This window comes from Chlamydotis macqueenii, chromosome Z (genome assembly GCF_036417535.1).
Source record: "Chlamydotis macqueenii isolate bChlMac1 chromosome Z, bChlMac1.mat, whole genome shotgun sequence".
NCBI classification, from domain to species: Eukaryota; Metazoa; Chordata; class Aves; order Otidiformes; family Otididae; genus Chlamydotis; species Chlamydotis macqueenii.
Window position 1 is genome coordinate 8,186,679 of NC_141593.1, and position 22,913 is coordinate 8,209,591.

At 42.5% G+C, this 22,913-nt stretch overlaps 1 protein-coding gene and 1 long non-coding RNA gene across 6 annotated transcripts in view; one reads left to right on the forward strand and one right to left on the reverse strand.

The window, feature by feature from the left end:
• The window catches only part of UBAP2 (ubiquitin associated protein 2), a 139,985-nt gene extending 122,840 nt beyond the window's left edge, over positions 1-17,145 (reverse strand). For all 5 annotated transcript variants that reach the window (XM_086769832.1, XM_086769830.1, XM_086769829.1 and 2 more), the window contains exon 1: positions 17,045-17,145. The gene's annotated coding sequence lies outside the window, so the exon portion shown is untranslated. The remainder of the gene's footprint in view (positions 1-17,044) is intronic.
• A 301-nt stretch (positions 17,146-17,446) lies between these two features.
• On the forward strand, positions 17,447-21,444 carry LOC147596240 (uncharacterized). The gene is made up of 2 exons (XR_015261386.1): positions 17,447-20,520; positions 21,211-21,444. It is a non-coding gene; the product is annotated as an uncharacterized LOC147596240 (long non-coding RNA).
• Positions 21,445-22,913: the final 1,469 nt, after the last annotated feature.

Below are 22,913 nucleotides of genomic sequence, written 5' to 3' on the forward strand. Positions count from 1 at the left end.
TTAAACCCTCTAAAACAAAACAATGAGCCAGTTGAATAAGCTTATCGAGTGGAAAACTATGTGGCTATACAACTGCTGAATCTGACACGAGGGATAGGGATCAAGTTCATGAGGAAAGGGGGAACTTGCATTTCAGCAGCCATGCATCATTATAACATAGGTAAAATGTGAGGTTTCACGTTTTGTCTTCCTGGGATCCAGTATAGCAAGATTTGGTCCTCTGCACACAACAAAAACAAACAAAAAAAAATATAAAGAGCTATGTAAGCATTTTAAAAGTAAAACACTCCCAGGAACAGTCTCTGCCAGCAGAGTGACCTTGAATGTATATCAATGTATGGCAGCATACATAATCTTTTGATCACAAGTGGGAAAATAGAAACTTGTATCACCTTTTCTGAGGAACACTCCTTAATGACCAGGCTCTTCGATACCTGTTAGCATTCAGTAACTTGCAGTGAAGAATACACTTATAAAAATTCGGAGGTGCTTCTATCCAAACAAGACAAGGCTATAATCAACCAACATTTGGATAGCCTGACTAACACTGCTTATGATGGACAATACAGTCCTCCTCTCCAGCCACAGAAGTATCTGTCTACATTCAGTTTCAGGCATTAGAGACTCAAATTACCCTAAAGCAATTTAGCCAGCAAAAGCAATCTTTAACAATTTTGGATACACAACTAAATATTCAATGTTTTTGCTGGTCATCTTTGAATTTCACTTTCAAAGGAAAAATACACTTAAACATCCACCTTTTCCCTATGAGAAGCCCCATCTTGAGAAGGCTTGCTCTCTCTGCCAGCTCATTAAAACTCACTGCAGTTCCTCTGAGAGAAAAAGGAGGAAATACAGGCAGACTCATCCAGGAAGACAGGACAGGACAGGCTTAGAAGTTCTTCAGATGGCTCCCTCCACCAGAAAAATCACAAGGCAAAGCCTTTGCAGACTGCAATGATTTGCGTAGCTTTCCAGTCTATCCCTCTATGAACTTGAAGGTCATCTAGAAGCCTGGGTGAGCTCAGGGCATGCAAACACACACACAAATACGTAGGTGAGGAAATAGCTGCAGACTACGAACTGAACAAGTTATAGATGTTCTCTTCAAAGAATACATGGAAGGACATATGATCTCAGGTCACATTCTGCTTAAGCTACCAATATTACAAGGAGGGAGGGAAGAAAAAAATAAAAAAAAAGCATCTCAGGTAAGACTGAAGTACACCACTAAAGCTGCACAGGACTTACGACCTTCCTGTATTAACTGTGATCAACTTGCGATCAAAATCACTATTCCTCACACCTCTAGTGACAGTATCAGCAGGATACTTTCAAAACAATTTAAGTTTGGGCCATGTCTGTACATACAAGTCACAACCATAAGACACAACAGTTAAAAAAAACAGTGGATCAACCCCCTAAGAATCTTACCATTACAATCAACAGCTACTGTACCTACAAGATGAGTAATTCACGTAACACCCTGCCCAAGAAAAAAAAAATAAAGCTGTTACATAACAAAAAAAAAACTTTAAAAAAAAAACTTATTAGGAAAGCTAATCCAGATTAAACTGGTACCAAAACAAAAAAAAGATGCTGAACTGTAGCAAGAGCAGGGGAAAAAAAAAAAAGTACGGGGAACTGTCAGCTTCGGCTATTAAACTGCAGAAATGCATATTTCAGCTGTTCGCTCTTACACCCCATATCTAAACAGCCCCTAAAATTAATTGCTGTTTACAGAGAAGAAGATTCAAGTTGAAACCCAGGTACTCCAAATGACAGAAAGAAATAGCTAACACAAGCTGGGAGCCACACAGCCAAGACGTAGGAATTCACTTCGAGCAGAGTTCTTGTAAACAAGGTGGCAGATGTGAAGCCGCACTAGACATCGGACATCTCCCTACCAGACCATGAACACACTCAGGGCTCGTGCTCTCCCTGCCCCCTCTGGCTCCCTCCCACGTCGATCAAATGAGGTCTCCTGGAATGGCTTCCAAAGGAATTCTTTGAATAGAAACAGATACAAGCAATTGGACTAAAAATAGTCGAGCCAGAGCCGACACATTCGTGACGTTCTCACACTGGCGGAAATACACTCAATTGCATCAAAAAAAAGAGGGCACCTCATTAATTCACACTAGAACTGACAACCATTAAAAAAGTTTCCCAGGGGAGGATTAATTCAGACTTGCGACACTCATCAGATTACATTACAACACTCACAACAAAAAGTAACAGTTAAATTACAAGCCACAAGTGATATAAAAGCAAATGCACTAAGTAATCAGTAAAGCTATATCTAAAAAATGTCCAGAAAACCTCATTATATCAGATTTTTTATTTTACCTTCAGAGTTTTGGAAGCAACACCAAAGAGCTTGGGTATCATTCCTGCATCTGTACAGAGCCCTGCTCCTTGAACTAGAAACTGAGGGAAGACAACCAGTAGAGACCACTGCTTGTGATATGCTTAGATATTCAGAAAAACATAAAAAAACAGGAGTCTTGCTGAAAAAAAACCTCTTTTAAATAAAGTTAAATACTCTAGAACATCTTTCTATAATTTTCCCCCAGATTATGCTATTTCTCAAGATTTATCTTAGAAAATCTGGAGGAGAATTCACCAAAAAAAAAAAAAAAACACCTCAATTTTTTTTCACCATGACATAGATGACTGAATATTAAAGTTACAGAAGGAGGAAAAGAAGCAATAGTTTGTAAGGCAGTATTAAAGGTTTCCTTCCTTCACAATCTTATGCTTTTACTGTGCATAAAATTTTGATGAAAACTCACACCTATTTGGGTCAGTTTAGCTTTCCAAAATGAAACATTATGAGAAGCTGAGTCCTTTATCAAACTTATTGTCAGGTGCTCAGAGACAAGCAGCCACAGAAACAGCATCAAGAACTGAAAGCCATAAGAGATCATTTTTACCCCTCTGACACCTCTGAATTACTCCTTCTACAGTCACAACCATTGTCAGCATTTTGTCTAGCTTCAAAGTGGGTTTTATTAGATTCCTTTGATGCTAATCCTCATCTTGACCTGCTTGTGTCAGAAAACTTGGTTTTACCCCAAGCCTTCCCACTTGATTTTGAGTACCATTTTCCTCATGATCACAACTTCTTAAGTTGGTGTCACATGTAAATTCACTCACTCTTGTTCTGTCATTCTAGAAGTTTATGTGAGGTTAGGTCTATCTGATCTACACCAAAATGATACCAAACTATCCAAAGAGATGAACTATTAACAAACTTTACAACTTCAAACACGTAACATGCTAGAAAGGAGCAAGTAAATAAAGAGCCCTCCACACAGAAATGAAATCTAAAAGCAGGAATAAAGTAATCCAGACTGTTCTCATGTGTTTAATATTTAAAAAGCAAAATTAATTTAATCTCCCACTTCTTAGTTAAGTTTCTTAACCTTTTTAAAGAAGATACCAGAGACAGCTATTCATATATGATGTCAAATTCCCCAAAGTTTTACTGCATTTAATTCAATATTTATTTTCCGTCCAGCATAAATGGGGGGGTGAATCACCCATAGGCTTCTAAGACCCACAGACACTGTTCCAAGCCCCCATCTTTACCATGTTCTACAAGTCCAGACTGATTGAAATGTTACTTGACTGCCACACCTTCTGTCTCTGTTAGGAGGCTGTCACTCTCCTCCACCATTTCTTTCCAAGCCAGATAAGCTTATATAAAATTGAAGAAAAGCGTAAAGAATCATTAAGGAAAGATCGGGTTTGTGATCACCTTAGGAACAACCTGAACATACAGAAGTCTACAGGACCTGACAAGATGGATCCCAGAGTTCTGAGTGAACTGCCTGATGAAGTTTGCCAAGTCACACTCATTATATTTGAGAAGTCGTGGCAGGCAGCTGAAGTTCCAGGTGTCCAGAAAAAGGGAAACATTGCACGCATTTTTAAAAATGCTTCACCTCTCTGCCTGGGAAGATCACGGAACAGATCCTCCTAGAAACCATGCTAAGCCACGTGGAGGACATGAAGCTGATTCGAGATAGCCACCATGGCTTCACCAAGGGCAAGACCTGCCAGACCAACCTAGTGGCCTTCTGTGACGGAGTGACTCCTTCAGTAGTGTGATGGTTTAGCCTGAGTTACCACACAGTTTCTTGCTCACCCTCCCCCTCAGGATCGGGGACAGAATTGGGAAGAAAGGAAAATTTGTGGGTTGAGATGAAGACAGTTTACTAAAACAGCAAAGGAAAGCTACAACAACAACAGAATATAAGGATATTAAAATATACAAAAGGAACGATGCACAATTTCTCACCACCCAATGTCCCAATGACCAATACAGCCCATCCCGAGCAGCGATCACGGAAACAAAACCAAGCAAGGGAGCAAAAAGGGAGCTGGCAAGGTAGAGGGAACGATGCCAGCAAACGAGAGAGGGATGGATGCCAGAAAGGCAGATACCCACCCTGGCCAACCCCCACTTATATACTGAGCATGATGTTTATGGCATGGAATACTCTCTTTGGCCAGTTTGGGTCAATTATTCTGTCTGTCTTTCTCCCAGCTTCCTGCACCCGCACATTAGTGAGACTGGGAAAGCCGGACAGTGCCCTTGGTCTCGTTAACAACAACTCAGTGTTTATCAACATTCTTCACACACAAAATCCAAAACACACTGGCTACTGAGAAGAAAATCAACCCCATTCCTGCTGAAACCAGGACAGTAGGCAAGGGAAGAGCTACAGACATAGTCTATTTGGACTTCTGTACAGGCCTCTGACCTGGACCCCAACAACATCCTTCTCTCTAAATATTAGAGATATGGGTTTGATGGATGCACTGTTCGATGGATGAGGAATTAGTTGGATGGTCACAATCAGAGAGTAGTGGCCAACGGCTCAATGTCCAGATGGAGATCAGTGACAAGAGGTGTCCCTCAAGGGTACGTACTGGAGACATTCAATACCTTCTTCAATGACACAAACAGTGGGATAGAGTACACCGTTGGCAAGTTTGCAGATGGCACCAAGCTGAGCAACACCAAGCACAGCTGACATGCCTGAGGCACGGGATGCCATCCAGAGAGACCAGGACAAGCTTGAGAAGTGGGCCCATGTGGACATCATGAGGTTCAACAAGGCCAAGTCCAAAGTCCTGTACATGGGTCAGGGCAACCCCTGGTTTCAGTGCAGGCTGGAGCATAAAGGGATTGACAACAGCCCTGCTGAGAAGGACTTGGGGGTACTGGTGGATGAAAAGCTGGACATGAGCAGGCCACGTGCACTTGCAGCCCAGAAAGCCAACAGCATCCTGGGCTGCATCAAAAGAAGTGTGGCCAGCAGGTCGATGAAGGGGATTCTCCTCCTCTACTTCGCCCTCATGAGACCCCACCGGAGTACTGCATCTAGCTCTGGAGTCCCCAACACAAGAAAGACCTCTTGGAGCCACACACCCCAGCAGAGAAATAGAATGCCCCTCCTCTAAAGAAAGGCTGAGAGAGTTGGGCTTATTCAGCCTGGAGAAGAGAAGGATCCACGGAGACCTTCTGGTGCCCTTTCCCTACAGAAAGAGGGCCTACAAGAAAGACAGGGACAGACTTTCTCATAGGGCTTGCACCGACAGGACAACAGGTAACCGTTTTAAACAAAAAGAAAGTACATTCACACCAGATACAGAGAAGTAATTTTGTACCAGCAGCCTGGTGAAACACTGCAACAGGTTGCCCACAAAGGTGCTCCATGCCCCACCCCTGCAAACATTCAAGGCCACCTTGGATGAGGCCTGCAGCTACCTCACCTGGGTGAAGATGGCCCTGCTCATCACTGGGTGGGTGGGCCAGATAACCTTTAAAGGTCCCTTTCAATCCAAACCATTCTATGATTGTATGCTTTTTTTTTTTGAAGTTCACAAAATCTGAATGAGCACGTAAAGTTTTTCTTCAAATCTTCCTTCCTTTTGATAGACCATTACAAAATTCCTTTTCACAAAAATTTGTTCACTTATTTTCTTAAAGCTCACATTCTCTTTTAAACATATTTTTGCATTCTACCTAGTTATTCCTTACCATGTTGAGCTAACCTAACAGCTCGTTATTCCACAGAAGTATGCCGGGTTTATATACTGCAAAAGGCAATACTAAAATGCCTAAGCAGAAAATCTGCTTCTAAAACATCCCAAGAAGATATTAGTCACTTGTCTATTTTACATTAGTCTCGAACACCAAGCACTCTGTACCAAGCTGAAGTTACTCTCTTTAAAAAAAAAAAAAAAAAAGGCTCTTATACCCTTGACATCTTAGTTTCTGAAACAGCTAGCTGATTTATATTAATTGCAGCACCTCAAACCTAGTACACCTGTGAATTCTGAGAGTGCACGTGGAATACACATTTTGCTAACTGCAGTGTTTTACCCTAACAACAGCATTAAAATATTACAGGTATCAGCTTTAGAGATCATACTGTACCTATAAAAACTTCACTGAACAAATTGTTTGGCACTGACGATTTTTAAAACCATTTCAGCAGATGTGTTGTAAATATCAATTTTCTCCAAGGAAACCAAAAAGTTGCATGTATACAGAAGTCAAGTAAAGCATGAGCAAGGGATAACCAAGATAAAAATATTACAAGTTTTTAAAATTGCTTTACAAACTTAAGCTACAGCTTTTTAATCACAATAATAATTTCCAGTCATTTATAACATGTTATGTAAAAATTCTAGCACAACAGGAGACTATTAAGCACACTTGCTGTAAAAGTCAAGATGACACTGTAAATAAATTGAGAAACCAACAGCAGGCAAGTTTAAAATGCAGAACAGTATAATGTTTTAAATGTGTTTTCAATTTAACACACAAAGACTGTTTTTCAAGTTCAATTAGTACACTGCCTAAAACTTGGCTTTTTAAAAACTACTAAGAACCATCTGATTCACTAGAATAAAGTGAAAATAAAATCATAAAAAAGGAAAATGCAACTGCCATTCTACATGCCTCCTCTGATAAAAGCACAAAGTCCACGACACATATACAGTTAAGAGGGCAGCATTTACCCAAAGCTGTAATCAGCAAAAGTAAACTGCTAAAACGTTGCTCACTGTTTCACCTCCAAGACACTGAAAATTGCAGTTCTGCCAGGCTTTTGGGTGTTTCTATGAAAGTGTACAAGTCTCATCTAAGTAAGTACTGTCCTTTTGAGGCCCCCATTTTCTAATGTCTAAAATTTGAAAAACCATACTTACCAACCCCATTGCTGTGCTCTAAAACTCTAAGGCAGAATGTGTTAGCATGACCTTAGTTTTGATATCCCAAAAGAACCTTGCCATGAAGTCTGAGTTTTTGAGATTTGTCATCACAGAAGTTACTGTGAGATCACAACTACATTACAGGAATTTCTTTGGAGAATCAAATGCAGACGGATAGAATGGGATAAACCAGCTCTCAACATACTGCATTTAAACGTTGCTGAGTATATATATGACTGCTGAGAACAGCAACTTCAAGAAGCAGAATTTTTACTTCCACTTATTAATGAAAGTCCACTTGAAGAGTTACAAATACATCCAAGCAAAACATTTTGTGTTCTTTTCAGATTTTTTTTTTTTGCCAGAGAATAAAGAAAGGGAAGGAAAAAGCATGTTTAAACAGATTATCTCATTCACAAAGTCAGAGACATAACTTCCCTTAGAACCACATCTAAGTTCTCAGATGTTACATACACAATGAATAACACCCAGAAAATTCCCAGAACACAAAGCAAGAAGAGTAACACTTTCTGTATCAGAAATGATCAGTTAGACTTTAACACATATTCTAATCTGGCAGCACATTTGAGAACAGGAACCTTTGTTCAACTGAATTACCACAATTCCTATCAATTTTTTTTTTTTAAAAAAAGGAATAAAACAAAGAGTTGAAGGAATGCAATGACATTAAGTGAGAAGAAAAACTAGAATTAAACCTATTAAGTTTAAAAGAAGTCAAACTTACACTCTAACGTGAATACACAAAAGGCTGTAATTTTACTTCACATGTAACTAAAAATAAATAAATCTTTATCTGGAGCTCACTTATCAACAGAGATTTTAACATGACTGAAATGCAAGTTGTTGTTTAAGAGTTAGAAGTACACTGATATAAATCTAAAATTCTCAAGCTGTAAACAAGTATTTCTTTGGCTGAACTCTTCCAGAGCTTTAGTTAGATATCCAATTGCTGTAAAAGAAAGTCTAAGTTCCAGAAACATGATAATGTTTTGGTTAACCTTGAGACTCTTGGAGCTGTGATGTTTTGGATTTTAAAACAATAGAAAAATATTCAAAGCATCTTCCTTAAGATAACCTTTTAGGGAACTTTTTTTTTTTTTAATCAGGTCTGGTGCTTAATAAAAATCTTAATTTTATACAGTTTTTGGAAAAGTAAATTGAGGGCATCTTTCCACTTTCTCTTTTTTTTTTAAGTACAAATTTGTACAATTTTAAAAATACTAACAATTTCTGAAAAAGAGGGGTGGAGGCTAAACACTGTAGGCCAGTATTTCAACAAGCTTTCATATGACCCAGAAGCTGAACTGCTTGGAAGGTCAATTCACAACAAGTCCTGGAAGAGCTAAGCATACTACTTCTCCCAACCTGGTCTTCAAGATTTCGAGAAAGCAGAGCTCCACATCTCTCTAGTCAGTTATAAATATTATACTACTATAATATATCACCCAAACATATATTTGGATAAACCAACCTAGTGTAAAGCTTTATTTTCAGTCTCTTACATGTTGTCTTCAGCTGAATGTTTTTAGACTTTAACTATAATAAGTAGAGTACATTTTAGTAAAGTTTAGCACAGTTTGAGCTATACTTATGTGAGGACACTTCAACTGGCAGAGAAATTGAAATGTCTAAAGCTGAGATTTTTCAGGAAATGTAAAACGTGGTAATAGTCTAATTTTATTCAATAAAAGGACGAAGCGAATCTCTAAACAGAGCTAACTTTCCCCATCAGTGCCATAAGAGAGCTTATCCCCTTCTCCTTCAATATTTCTCCCTTAAAAAAGAACAAAGTCACTATCACAAAAAAACTTTCACAGTATTTCACAGTATGCCTGTTCATATGTAAACTTCTGGGGAAAAAGACAAGTTGTCAATGTTGCACTACACGTACCTATAAATGCAGAACAAAAACATAGGAAAAATAGAATGCAAAACTACCTCGCAGCTTTCCAGTTTGCATTACTGAAGCCCCAGCCACTACACACTAACAGAGCAACACCAGTTCAAAAGACTGAAATACAGTCAGTGTCAAATAATTCACCACACAGATTTAATAGTCAAAAGGGATGTGGAGAACAGAGACTCCTTCCTCCCCCAGTATTCCACCAGGGCCCATCGTTCCCAGCTTTACTTCATTACTCAGTTTCAGTGCAGTGCATCAAAGCAGGAATTTTGTTTGTTTATTTCTAAAGATACACTTAAGGTTCCCCAACATTAACGACTTGATGTTTGATGCTATGAGCCAGACTTCGGATAATTTGAACAAACAAATCAAAGTAGTAATCCATCATATCAGTGATTAAGAAGAATATCAAACTCTTCCTTGCTTTCTTCTCCACCCCAAACCTGTCTTGTAACTATCCCCAAGTCACATCCTCCTCTGCTGCTCAACAAGCAACTCATTCTGCCCTTCTCCCTCTACATGCTGCATTAAGACCTGTCTGTTGAGTCAAGGAGAGAATGCAAAGAACATGTTAACAAACAATGGTAACTTTTCTCCCAGTCGGAAGTAGAGGAAGAGTTGCATGTCAGCTTTTCTATCAGGGTCTGTTAATAAAGGGGACCTACAACCATAAAACCAGTTCCTGGCCACCCACCACTCCTTAACAAAGCCCTAGTGAGGAAAACAATGCCAACTCCAGTTGCTAAACTCTCATTTGTTCTCTCCTACATTCAGCTCCAATCTCAAAGAGCTACTCGTTTTTAGCTAGATGGAAAATGTTTTAGTTACCACAATCTGACTCAATGTTCAAAACCTGCTTGTTCTGGTCTGCAAGGCAAGACGTGTCATTCAATACATTTTCGTGCTTAATTTTTGCCTAGATATTAAAACCAACTGAAAAGGGATGTTTCTGAGGTTTCTCGCCTATCATATTTTATAATAGGTAGGCCATTTCACAACTAGGTGAAACGCTCAGGACACCTTCTGTTGATCACTTATTTTAATGGATTTTTTTACTGAGAAGGAATACAAAGTTACACATTTTCACTTCCCTCTCTCCCGTGACTGAAGTACTCAAAAGCACTCCCTAGCAATCAACAGAATCAGCAAGGGAGATAAGTCATATAAATATTTGAGGTAGGTTTCCCAGCAAAAACTAAATCTGATGCTTCATTTCAGGGGATTGTACTAAAAGCACTTCTCAGATTCAATACCCCTAACCATGAAGTAATTTGAACCATCTGACTTAACTTTTGTCTACAGTTGTAAGGGTCCTGGGCATGTGGGGGAAGAAGGTTTATTTGCAAGAATAGGAAAAACAGGCTGATCCAGTTCACTTCTATTTTACTGAAAGTAAATTACTCTAGTAGAAGTAGCACAATTCCACAAAGTTTTGACTTTACTCATTAAAAAGTACTTTTAAAAATAAGTTTGATGCACATAGCTTCATAAAACGAACTGCTCAGTATGCAGAAGTACAATAAGAACTCAGCCTAACTTCTTCTAAACGCTGTATGTACTTTAAACCATCATTTACAATCCACACGATTCCTAGGCAGAACACACACCTGGGAAATTTTATCACTATCAGACAATAAAATGTTTGACCTCTTTCTTCTCTCACAGAACTGCTGAATTACAGTCTTCAGTTCAGCTAGAGTTGAGACAGCCAATTACTCCTTGTTTGCAAGCACAGAAATTATTTGGATTTGAAATATGCATCTTGCTGCATTTTCACAGCACTGTATCTAAACACGTATCCCAAACCACCCACTTCTCTACCTATCAAAAGTCATGAATTACTGTTACCATCACCCCTACTACATTCAATCCTTAACCCATCTCCTTCTCAAACACACGTAAGAACGTATGGTCTTGAGTTTGCCTCAAAGGACTACAAATTTGACTATGTCAAGTAGTTTAAACTAGAGAAGTAAGCTTTGGGGGTGGGGAGTGTGCACCTCATCAATAGCTGAAGGGAAAGTGCACAGACATAGCTCAGGCTCCTTTCAGTGGTGTGCAGTGACAGAATGAGAGGCAATGGTCACAGTTCGAAAAACAGGAGGCTGCATCTGAGCATCAGAATTTTTTTTTTTTTTACCATGAGCGTGACCGAGCACTGGCACAGGCTTCCCAGTGAGGTAGTAGGGTCTCCATCCTTGGAGATATTCAAAAGATGTCCAGACACTGTCCTAGGCAACCTGCTGTAGGTGGTCCTGCTTGAGCAGGGGGAGACAAGATGACCTCCAGAGGTCCCTGGCAGCCTCAGTCAGTCTGTGATTAAGTGTAGCAAAAAGGAATGGAAGTCCTGTAACAGAAAAGCTGTTATCAAAAATGCCCCACAATGTCATTAGGGACAACTCTACAGCTCTAGCATTTCCGGTCAGGTAGTCGCATAAAGAAAACCAAATGAATGCCTATCTTCAATTAAATCAGGCAGGGCAAAAGTTCACTGGGACTTCAAACGAGCAACATCAACAGTAATGGTAAACAACGAAAACTGGTGTACAGGTATAGAGTTGCAAAGAGTTTTATACTTGCAGCCATAACAGAGAACTATTCAAGAAAGATAATACGCATCTTCTCCTAAGACGCAAAGAAAAGTTCCTGGGCATGGCTGCTATCTGGACATCAAGAACCGGCAGAGAAACCCAACAGGTTGAGGATGCATACCAGAAGCCACAAGATTTTGTCAAACACTTAAAAAAAAACCCCTACTTTTGCATACTCATTAACTTGCCTTCACCAAGCTCATAACACTATTTCAGTCTTTCTCTAAACTGAATTTCAGACAGCAACCCCTTGGTACACTCACTTCATGTTCAAAACACTCAGAAATTCATTCAGTAGCTAATAAAAGAAAGTGAAGCACAAGACCAGGAAAGTGCAGTACTTCTCCCTCTCATCACATTTAGCCACCTAAAGTTAACATCAGCAACTTAGGCCCCTCTTACGTCAGTCTCAAAATGGATCACAAGTCAGTGATGTGGAGACACGTGACTGAAAGCTGAAATAAAAGCCCATAAACAGAAGACATCCGTCCCTCAGGGTACAACTTACCAAAAGCATGGACCAGAATTTCTCAAGTACAATATACTATGTACAGCTCCACAGCAGAGCAGGGCTTGGCACTAGGATTTCTTTCACATTCTTGTTGCCGAAACTTCATGTAAGATAACATGTAAGTTTGAAAAAAAATCGAGAAAAAATGTAAATGTAGGGAAAAAAAAAAGAAATCAGCAATAGCCTTCAAATAGAGGGAAACATGGACAATATGATAATAGCAGATATTGGCCAAGTGTTTACCATAAAATAGCCATGATCCAGTTAACATTTAAAAGCAAATAGAAAGAGGAAATAAAAAAGCTTTCAGAAACTATATGCTTCGTTCCATATTATTATATCCACCATCCTCAAAACACTTAACAAAACAAATACAGGAGGAAAAAAAAAAAACAAACCCACAAAGATCCTTTTATTTCCTCAATTTGATCTCTAAAGTATCATTCTACTTCCAGAAACAGTATTTTAGTCATAAGAAATACAACTGAAATGTTGGAGATTAAATCTACGTCACACAGTAAATCTGCAAAAAGACTTCCTCTCTCTCCAGTCAATCATTAAAAATATTTAGGAATATGATTGTAGCTACTGAATTCAAATTTTACACCTTCAAGCACAGGGCTGCCTGACAGACTAAGGCAGAATTTTTCTTCTTCTCCCATTAAACTAAGTTTAAAACAAAGTCCAACCTGACGATTCAAATCTGGAGGTTAAGACAGTATTTACATTTTCTTGATTTAACTTTGCATTCAAACATGAAATGATTCTGTTTAACCGGCATCTTCCATAGATCCAGAATAAACTTTGTTTCCTCTATGATAAAGCAAAAAAGCAAAACCATAAAGTTCACCATTGGAATACTACTTCGGGCAAACCTCATGTCACGAGAAAGATCAAAGCTCTCTCAATATAGGAAACATATCATTGTTTTTAATGCTAAATGCTACACTCAGCCAGGTTAAGGATTCCTCCAAACTAATCTGCTGGAAGACTGATTTAAGGAGCTGGGGAAGGAGAGGAAGAAAGCTTGACAAGTTTATCTCCAAAAGAAGCCACAGTATCTTACAGCTTTCACAAAGCCAGCTGGACACAAAATAAAAAAAATTAAAAAAATAAAAAAAAAAAAAGAGGATTTCAAGAGAACTGAGAGTAGAAACAACTTCAACCAAGGGAACTGCACAAAGTTGTTCACACAACCTATCTCGTAAGTTTTACGGTCTATAGAGAACATAAACAATATGCTCAGCAAAATAGTTATGATGCAGTAAAAGTAAGCTTAGCAAGCCATGAGATCTTAGGCATCAGCCTGCACCACCTCTAATCTCTCTGTCTTTAGTCCCTGTTGACCCTTTGCAGCATGGACAAGTAGTGGAGGGGAAAGGGCTGAAGGTACTACACCTGTGAAACAGACTGCAGGAGCACCAGGTGGGTGGGAGATTCCAACAAACTGGCCATTTAAACAGCCAAAATTAAGGAGTGTGGACTTTCGTGTCAGAGTAAAACAGATAAACCCTTTGTACAATTTTTGTAAAATATGAACCTTAAATAACTGCAAAGGAGCTACTTCACAACCACTCATCTCAGCTCTGAGAGCATAACCTGTTTAGAGAAGTCATATGAAAATCAGTACAAGTCCAAACTAGGTCTTCTCTGAAGAGCAAAGAGGGCACAATGAGACACAAATGAGCAGACTGTATCAGGAAAAAAAAAACAAAATTCAACAAAAAACTCCCAGAGAATAACAACACTGAAGTGTATATTACTTGTATTTCCCCTAGCACCTTCCATTCAACAGTTCTGAAGTATACAAACACAACACTGAGTTTCTTTAATCTGTGATCTCACAAAGTGGACAAGTCACTTGGCTCCTCTTTTACCAAAGAGAAACCAAGCGCAGAACATAGGTCTCCGGAGTCCTGCTCATGTGCTTAAACCAAGTAAGAAACAAAGATAAATGAAAAGATTAATAAAAGATATAAACTTGCATTCCTATTCTTTCATGAAGAACTCGTTCCAAGTACTGGTACTAAACACTACTGAAATTGCAAGTAAATATTACCATTAATAGTAATACTATTAATACTAATTATTAACAGAGTGATACATACACTTCTCAAGCACTATTAATCAGCATTCTATTATGCTATCATGAGTATCACTAGGGGGACACCAGCAACAAATACAAAACATACCAAAAAATGGCATTCTATGAGGAAAGCGTCACAAAATAAAACTCCATGGAAGGAATATAAAACATGAAAAATCTGCTTCAAAGTTCTAAAATAGTAGCTTAAAAATTTGAAGAACTTAAAATAAAATTAAAAAAAAATAATACCCTCTAGTAACAGGCAAGACTTTTTTGTTGGGTTTTCTCTTAGTTTCCTTAGATTTTAGTGGCAAGCCTGTAACTCCAAAGTCTCCTCGAATGGTCAAATCCTTTTGCAAGTCATGGCACCAGCAGCATTTTTGAGGACTGGTCAAAACAATGCAAGTGAAATAGTCTAAATTTTGTAAATTTCCATACCTTTGTTTTATTAAAATCAATAAACTGATAAAACTGCAACTAGAACAAAGCAGAACAGAGCTTGCCCAGTTCTCACTCCTCCTTCCCTCCTTTAAGTTACCAAGATTGTTGAGGTTATAAACACAAAAGCTGGCTCATTTTCCAGACTGTGCATCAAAATTGGTTTACACCAGTTAATCCAGTTTCTCCATACAACCCTCCAGGACTCCCAAAACATCATTAATGATGCAAAGTGATTTAGCCTTGCCTGCTTTCAAGTTACCTATTGTAAGGTTAAAAATAAATTCTTTAAACAAGTTGGGTCAAACCACCACAGAGAGATCAGGCCCAGGTATAAATACTGAGTCAGTCAGGTAGGAATCCAAACCCAGATTCCACCAGAGAACGTGATACAACCACAGGAATTGCTAAAAGGGCCTGGTAAATATTAAAAAAGCACAGCCTCAGAAGGCCGTCGCTGCTGTTTGTTGTGAAGGGCTCCGTTTCAACGGCAAGCGCTGCTCCTCCAGGCCTGCACATCCTCCCCCTCCCTTCCCTTCACACGCATCCAGCTCCAATTTCTCTCTCTGAAAAAAACAGCTGCTCTCACGCCAGGACAGCCCCTCCATTTCACCAGCCACCACTGCACCAGAGGCTACTGCCTTGATCTGCTGCTGTATTATAAGCGTACAGCATTTACTCAAATTGAGACAGTTAGGGACCAATCGCTGCTCGGTAGCTACACATGAAGCACGCTAGCCCTCGTGAGCTTCCCCTTACGTAGCTCCACACCAAACCCAAAGTTTCTGTTCCACAAGACTGCACGTTCCTTTGAACACAAACCAACAGGGCTCTGCACATCCACGCTCCTGATGTTAACACACCTACCAGAGAGAAGCTTCAAACCAGGTTCACCCTGAGTGGCTCCCAGGTGGCATTCAACAGTACTGCAGACATTTCAGCACATATTTTTAAACCTATTTCACATCACAGAGTCCAGATCCTTCCCATCAGGCTCAAAGGTGCACCAGATCCCTTTCTACATCCAGTTTCTTGCAGAAGGCTTTCTACCAGTTCACTTTCCTACTGTAATTTTCTTTAGCAACAACAGCAAACACAGAAGAGCTTTTTTTTTGTTTTCAAACGCAACATAAGCCAGTCCAATAGCAAAACCCACCCCTTACTTCCAATTCTCAGCAACCACACATAACTGGGGGTGAGGAACGACTAAGTAGAGGAGGTTAACAGAGAGAAGGGCACACTCATCACCATGTCCTCAAGTAACCTACTGTTGCTGCCTAGATGTTATTGTCAGTGAATTCTGGAGCTGTGACCGTGACACGGCCACCCTACCCTCCCCCACTGGCAAGGGAGCACCCGGGAAGGAGATGGGGAAAGACAACATGGAAGTAAAGCCCTACACAAGGCACAAATCAATAGTTTATTCACCCACTTGTTCCCTTCCCGTGCTGCCAGCGCTCCTTTGGCCTGATCTGAGGTTAGGAAGGGGCTCAAAGGCACGCCCCCCTCCACCAGCCCTGCTTCTCCTCTGAAGGGTCCAACTGCCACCCTCCATTCCTCATACCTCCCTGCTGACAGAGCCAGGAGAAGCTCAAATCCATTAGGAAAGCAAACCCCCCCCCCACCCCCGCCATAAGGAGAGGAGAAGCAAGGAGGATGGGGTGTAGGACCCTCCCTCCCCAGAACGGAAGCGGGCGGAGAACTAACCCACCTCTCCCAGCACCCACCGGGGGTCAGGTCGGTTGCCCCCCTCTCCCGGGCCAAAAGCCAAAGCTGGAGCAGGGCGGGAGCTGCCCGCAACCGCGGCCTACTACCCGCGCCTCTGAGGAGGGGCCGAGAGAGGCGGGAGCAGGGGGGGGGGGGGGGGGGGGAGGTGGGCTGCAATCTAGGGCAGGGCGAAGCTTCCCCCCGGGCGGCCGTCAGGAAAAGTAGGGCAGAGCCAACCCCCTTCTCTCCTCCCCAACCCCTCTGCGGCCGGGAAGGGGTGGCCCTGGCAGACACCCGCCGCCGGACAAAAGCTCCCAGTGGGACGAGGAACCGGCCCCGGGATGGGCCCGTCGCTCCCCCCGCCGCCCTCCGGCGGCGGGGGGAGCGACGGGCCCATCCCGGGGCCTCTGAAGGAGCAACCGCCGCCCCCAGACCGTTGGGCGCGCGGGCGGTCGAGGGAGGGGGACACGCGGCGGCGGCGGCGCCCCCCCCCTCCTCCTCCTCCTCCTCCTCCTCCCCCCCCGGCAACCCCGCACCCGCCCCGCGCGCGGTACCTGCCCAGCGTGCTCACAAAGCAGCAGCGGCGCTCACTATTGTCACGTCACCGCCTCTCGCTCCCCGTCTTCTTCTTCTTCTTCTTCTTGTTCTTCTTTTTATTTTCTTCTTCTTCTTCTTCTTCTCCTCCTCCTCCTCCTCCTCCTCCTCCTCCTCCCCCCTCCTCCTCCTCCTCCTCCACGCGCGCGCGAGGCCGCTCCCGGCACCACGTGAGCAGGGCGGGGCGGGAAGCCGGCCTCTTTCCCTGCCCCTCTCACGTGACCAGGGCCACGCCCCTTTCCCCGACACACACGCGCGCGCGCGTGGCGGAAGGGGGCGGTTGGCTCCGCCCACGCATGCCCAGAGGCGGCGGCGGCGGTGGCGGCGGCTGGGGAGAGCGGAAGGGTTCAAGGCCGGCGGGGCTTTTCCCCGCCCTCGGTCACCGGCTGCAGGCCGCGGGAAGGTCCCCGTGGAGCTAGGGTCGCTCCGCGGAGGGGTTGACGCGCCGGCGGAGCCTCCGCGGGAAAGGCTCGTAAGGGAACGGGCGGCCCCGCCGTCTGTCAGGCCGCGGGGAGGCAGAGGCCCGCGGCCGTGGCGGGGTGGGTTTAGGGAGAAGGTGAACGTTCGGAGCCGTGGGTCTCTTCCTCTCTCGCTGGCCGAAGGAGCGGTTCGAACCAGGCCCTGTTTTTATTTCTTTAGGTCTTCTTATTTTAAGGTGGTTTTTATTTCCTGCCCTGTAGGGTTTTGGCAGGACTGATTATGAGTGGTTTTTGTCGCAGGCTATTGCCAGTTTACCATTCGGTGCCTCAAGCCTGGACAACGTTCAGGCTCAGCCAACATGGGTTCTAGGCTTTTTAGAGCTCCCTTTTTCCTTCTCTACTTACTGTTCTGGGGGCTTCGTCCTAGACCTGTTTGATATCCCAGTGACTACGGAATCAAAAGGCTTCTTCACGTTCTCTCTCTGCAGTTCCTGAGACCAAAGCCTGAGCACTCAGGAAATTTGAACCAATTCTGCACTTACATTAAAGTGAATGAATCTGCTGCCTTCTACTGGTTTTAAAATAGAAGGAGGTAGATTCAAACTGGACATCAGGAAGACATTTCTATGGTGAGGATAGTGGAACACTGGAGCTGGTTGCCAGAGAGGTGGTGGAAGCCCCATCCCTGGAAACGTTCAAGGCCAGGCTGGATGAGGCTCTGAGCAACCTGATCTGGTTGGAGATGTCCCTGCTCCTTGCAGGGGGGTTCTACTGGATGACCTTTAAAGGTCCCTTCCAACCCTAACTATTCTATGATTCGTTGATTAATTTCTTTTTAGGGTCACTCTCTTTTGCTAGGCTGGACACAAGGTGGAAGCCCACTGATTTGGAGGAATCCCAGGACAAAGGATAGCTGCACCACAAGAGGAAAAGGGCAAGGAGAGTATGCTGGGGAATAACGGAGAACGGCAAGGGGCTGGCACAGCAGAAATGTGTCAGACCACTTCATGCAGCTTCTGGTGACCGAAACTGAACGTGACAGGATGGATGGCAAGAAAGGAAAGTTGCTTGACTCCCCAAGAAGAGGAGTTTCATGTTGTGAGCCAGGAAAAAAAAAAAAAAAACGGAACTTTTTTGCTTCATGGTTTTTCCTGCTGTATGTTTCACTCGTTCTGTACAGCACCTCTGGTTGCCTAAAGAGTAGCGGGGGTACCCTTCTGGCATCCCCTCTTTGTAAGCCTTGTCATTTTAACACAGGGCTCGCTTAACCTATGTGGAAATTGGTCCCTGCTCAGTGCTCTGCTGCGCAGGCAGGGTTGGTGAAGGTGATGGGGCACCAGATAGCAAACTGTTCAGCCCCTGCTGCCTCCAGTGATATCTCCCATGGTTTTTGACCTTTTCTGCGGTCTTATTTCCTTTACTGCTGCTTGCTCATCCCCTCTTCCTTGACCTCATACTCTCCACATAAGTACAGAGGGCATCGAATCTCATTTTACCCTAAGCAATATCTGAAAATTAATCAGTGTTGTTCATGCTTCTGCCTTCTCTGCTTAGACAGATTTCAGCAGCCTGTGTCCTGGACTGACCTTGGTTTTTATTACATAGATGGGCCGGAGCTACAAGAGATCCTGCTGCTTGGAAGCAGCAACACTTCCCTATTCCCATCTTTTCCCAGTAATACAGAGCGTCCTTTAGAGCCAAATTGTAATTCAGACCAAACGGTGCACAGGTAGTGTTGATTTTCTTGATGCAGCTGTTGATACTTTGTTACTGTTGGGGAGAGGAAATTAATTATAACTCTAAACAAAGTTTCACAAGCTTTGTGACAAACACGTCTGTGGCTCTGTAATCTGTGCAGATTTAATCAGTATTATTAGCATTGTTTTATCATGACTTGGCAATCCTTTGCTAATCATGATGGATATTTGATGTGGAGCAGACAACAAAGGCTGAGAGCTCTTGGGATGCTGTAGTCAGATGGTGTAGTGCCAGCTGGAGTGTGTCTCCAAATATCACACAGAATCCAGCCCAGGAGCACGTGGAATAGGAGAAAATTAAACAAGGATACCAGGACAAGAGCGGTGTAGACTCCTCTCTGTTGTACACAGAGTAAATATAAATGAGAAAAAGGCATATTTCACTGCCAAAGCTCCTGGAGGCGAGCTAAAGGAATAAATGGATGGGAGGCTTGGGGTCACATACCCTCGATCCAAATACTTGGTACATCGGCTTGGAGAAGAGACCCTGCACTAAACACAGCAAAGGTCTGACCAGGCTAGTCAGGCAAATTCCGCCTATTGCCTATGTCAGGACTTTATCTGCTGTTACAAGGATTTGCGACCTTCTTAGTTTTCCAGCCACTAAAGAATAACCCCATGCAGATGCAAATCCCCCCGGGCACTATGTTTAAACTTACTTCAGGATTGCTTTTGTCAGTCATCTACTGCAGATTTCTTAAATAGCCTGCAGTCCATGTACCGCAGGCTGGAAGCCACTGTTCTGACGCCTTGACAGTCCACTTGCCAGTCATATTTGGGAGCAGGAGGAAACCACTTGTGTTAAGAATATCACCCTGTTCCTGGTTCAGAGGTCTGCTCTCCTTTTTTTGTTACAGACAAGAAATGAAAACTATGTGTTCTTCACAGGCTTGTGCTACAGTGTATCTTCCCCCTTGCTAATGCTCTCTTCTACTTTCCCCGCTACCAACCCTTGCCCGTCAGACTCGTTGGACAATTAATCCAACTGAGCTGAAGTTCAGAACAGTTTTTCACAATTTAGGCTGAAGTTTTTCTTTTCTTTGTTTTTTTTTTTTCCCCCCAGTTACATCACTTGGTCCAATAAAAATACTGCTCTTCTCTGCAGTCTGTTTTTACAGTCTTAAGCCATGACACCTGCATCAACAGCACTACCTTTCTCCAAAAGATGCTTCAGTAGCCTCAGAGAGACAACATAATCCAGTCGTACCCAGACTCTGTAAGGGAGAGGCTCTGCACAAAGAAAACAAGCTTGACTTTCAGGTTTGAGTTGAGTTTGCAGTGAATTAGAAGTTCTCTCTAGTTGCAGCAGAACAATTGAAAATCTTGGCTGCAGAGTGGGGTTGTCTCAAGAGATGTTACCCTTGGGTGTACCAGGGATTGCTGTTGCATTTAGACTTGGGGTGAAACTCATAAAAATGCTGTCTGGACATGGAATCCGATGCATTAGATTGTGTTGATATGCATGCAGAAGTGAGGCTTCAGCAACGTTTGTACTTGAAAGGTTGCCATTTCAGTTGTGGAAGCAAGCCTTTCTGGTGTAGATGCCATTCATTGATTCACGGCATTGAAGGCAGGAAGGGTAATGATATCATTGTGTCTAGCCTTCATACAGCCCAGGCCATTAAAATTCCCGACATCTACAAGCTGCATTAGCCTCTCATGTCTCAGCATTATCCTGGGAATTCATGTTGGACTGCTTGATCATCCTTTAGAGTCAGTGCGTGCCTGGAGACAGACCCTCTTCTGTAGGTGCCCCTGCAGCCCTTGGTCCAAGTTTTCCCACGTTGTAATTTGACTGTATGAAAAAGTGATGTATTTTCATGTGACCAGAATGTGAAATGGCTCTGTACAACCAAGTTGTACAGTGTCTAAACCCCACTGTTATTTTCCATTCCTTCAACATTTTTTCACAAAGCATTTTACCTGTGGTGACTTTGTACTTATTTCCAGATTGCTGAGACTGTTCAACACATCTGAGCCTGATGTTGGTCCTGCAGAACCTCAGTATAAACACCTGTTTCAGGGAGGATGTTGGCAGTTGTTAATCTGTGTAGTGCATGCTCTGCTAATGGTGAGTGCTGAGTTTGTTCTGTCGTACTCCCTGATTTAATTCTGTGACATGCCCACTGTTACCTTTACCAGCCAAACAATCTTTACAAATTAAATAGGCTTTTGTTAAACAGACTTATTTTCCACACAATCCTGTTGCCTGGCATTAGCTGTATATCTAGTCTTGAATTCTGTGTTAATCAAGTCCCGTGTCAGTTTTCCATTATTTTGCCTGTCACATCAAGGAAAGTAGTCTGCAGGTATCTGGTCATCCCTCTGTGCCCTGCTCAAAGAGTGGCATGTTTCCAGCCTCTTAAAATTCCAAAGATTAAAATTATCTCCATGAAGCCAGAAGTTTCACTGGCCAGCTCTTCTAGAACTTGTAGCAGGGGTGGTGCGAGGTTTGACTAGATGGTTGTTAAAGGTCCCTTCCAACCCACAGGTCCCTTCTGACCCAAACCATTCTGTATTTCTATGAATTCTTGGGTGTAGACACCTCAGAGCTGATGATAGAAAACCATTTCTGACTGTCAAATGTCACTTCCCACTAAGTCCATAAGCTAACAACCAGCTATTTCTTCAGTCCCACTGTGTCACTACTAGAGCATCCTGCTTCCTAGTGGAACAAAAAGCAGGTATTTTTTTAACACTTCTATGTTTATAATCATCTGTTAGTGCTTTTAAATCTGCCTACAAGTGGGCCAATACGATTGCTAGGAATTGTTCTGTAAGAGGCTGACAGTTCTTGGAAGCAAAAAAATCCTTTTGCTGGTATAGCTTATACCAGAATAAATGTAGAGGAATTTATTTCGTCTGTTTCTTTTCTAATTTAAGTCACAAACAACTCTAAGTATATCAGCCAGAGACACCAGTTGTTTACATGCAGAACTAGTTAATTCTGGGATGCCTGATTAGCTCAGCTAATCAGTGTGCTGTAAATGCATAGCTAATTCAGTTACTGAGCTGCGTAGACATCCTCATGCCCCGCTAGAGACTTTTAAAGATCCTTGCACCGTGTTGAACAGTGCCTCCTACAGTGCTTACACAGCATTTGCCTTTATTAGCTGGATTTTAACAGGCCTAGTGGAATCTCAGCCCTGCCTTGCTCGAGATTATGTTCCTGTAACTGATTCGTAATAATCTAATAGTGTTGTCAAGTGGAAACTGGCTGTTGCACCGTTTGCTGTTTTCCCCCAGATTTCATCTTAGGATAAATTACAAGCATTTTTTATCCTGCGATGCATTTTAGGAGAATGTTTTGAACAGCATGTCCAAGGATATTTGCCAACTCTGGTTAAATGTCAGTCATCTGCTTTAAATTATAAAATAGCTGTTTGTAGATGCAGGAACTGGCAATGGCAGGAACAAATCAGTGAGCTTGGGAGACCTTGGGGAACTACAGGCTGGTCAGCCTCCCCTCAAGTCCCTGCGAAGGTCATAGAGAAAATAGTACTGCAAGCCAAACATACTGAGGTCAAGAAAGTGACTGGGAGCAGTCAGCACAGATTTACACTGGGGAAGTCACACCTGACCAACCTGATCACCTTCTGCAGTGAAAGGACTGCCTTAGTAGATTGGGGGGGCGGGGGGAACGGGATGATGCT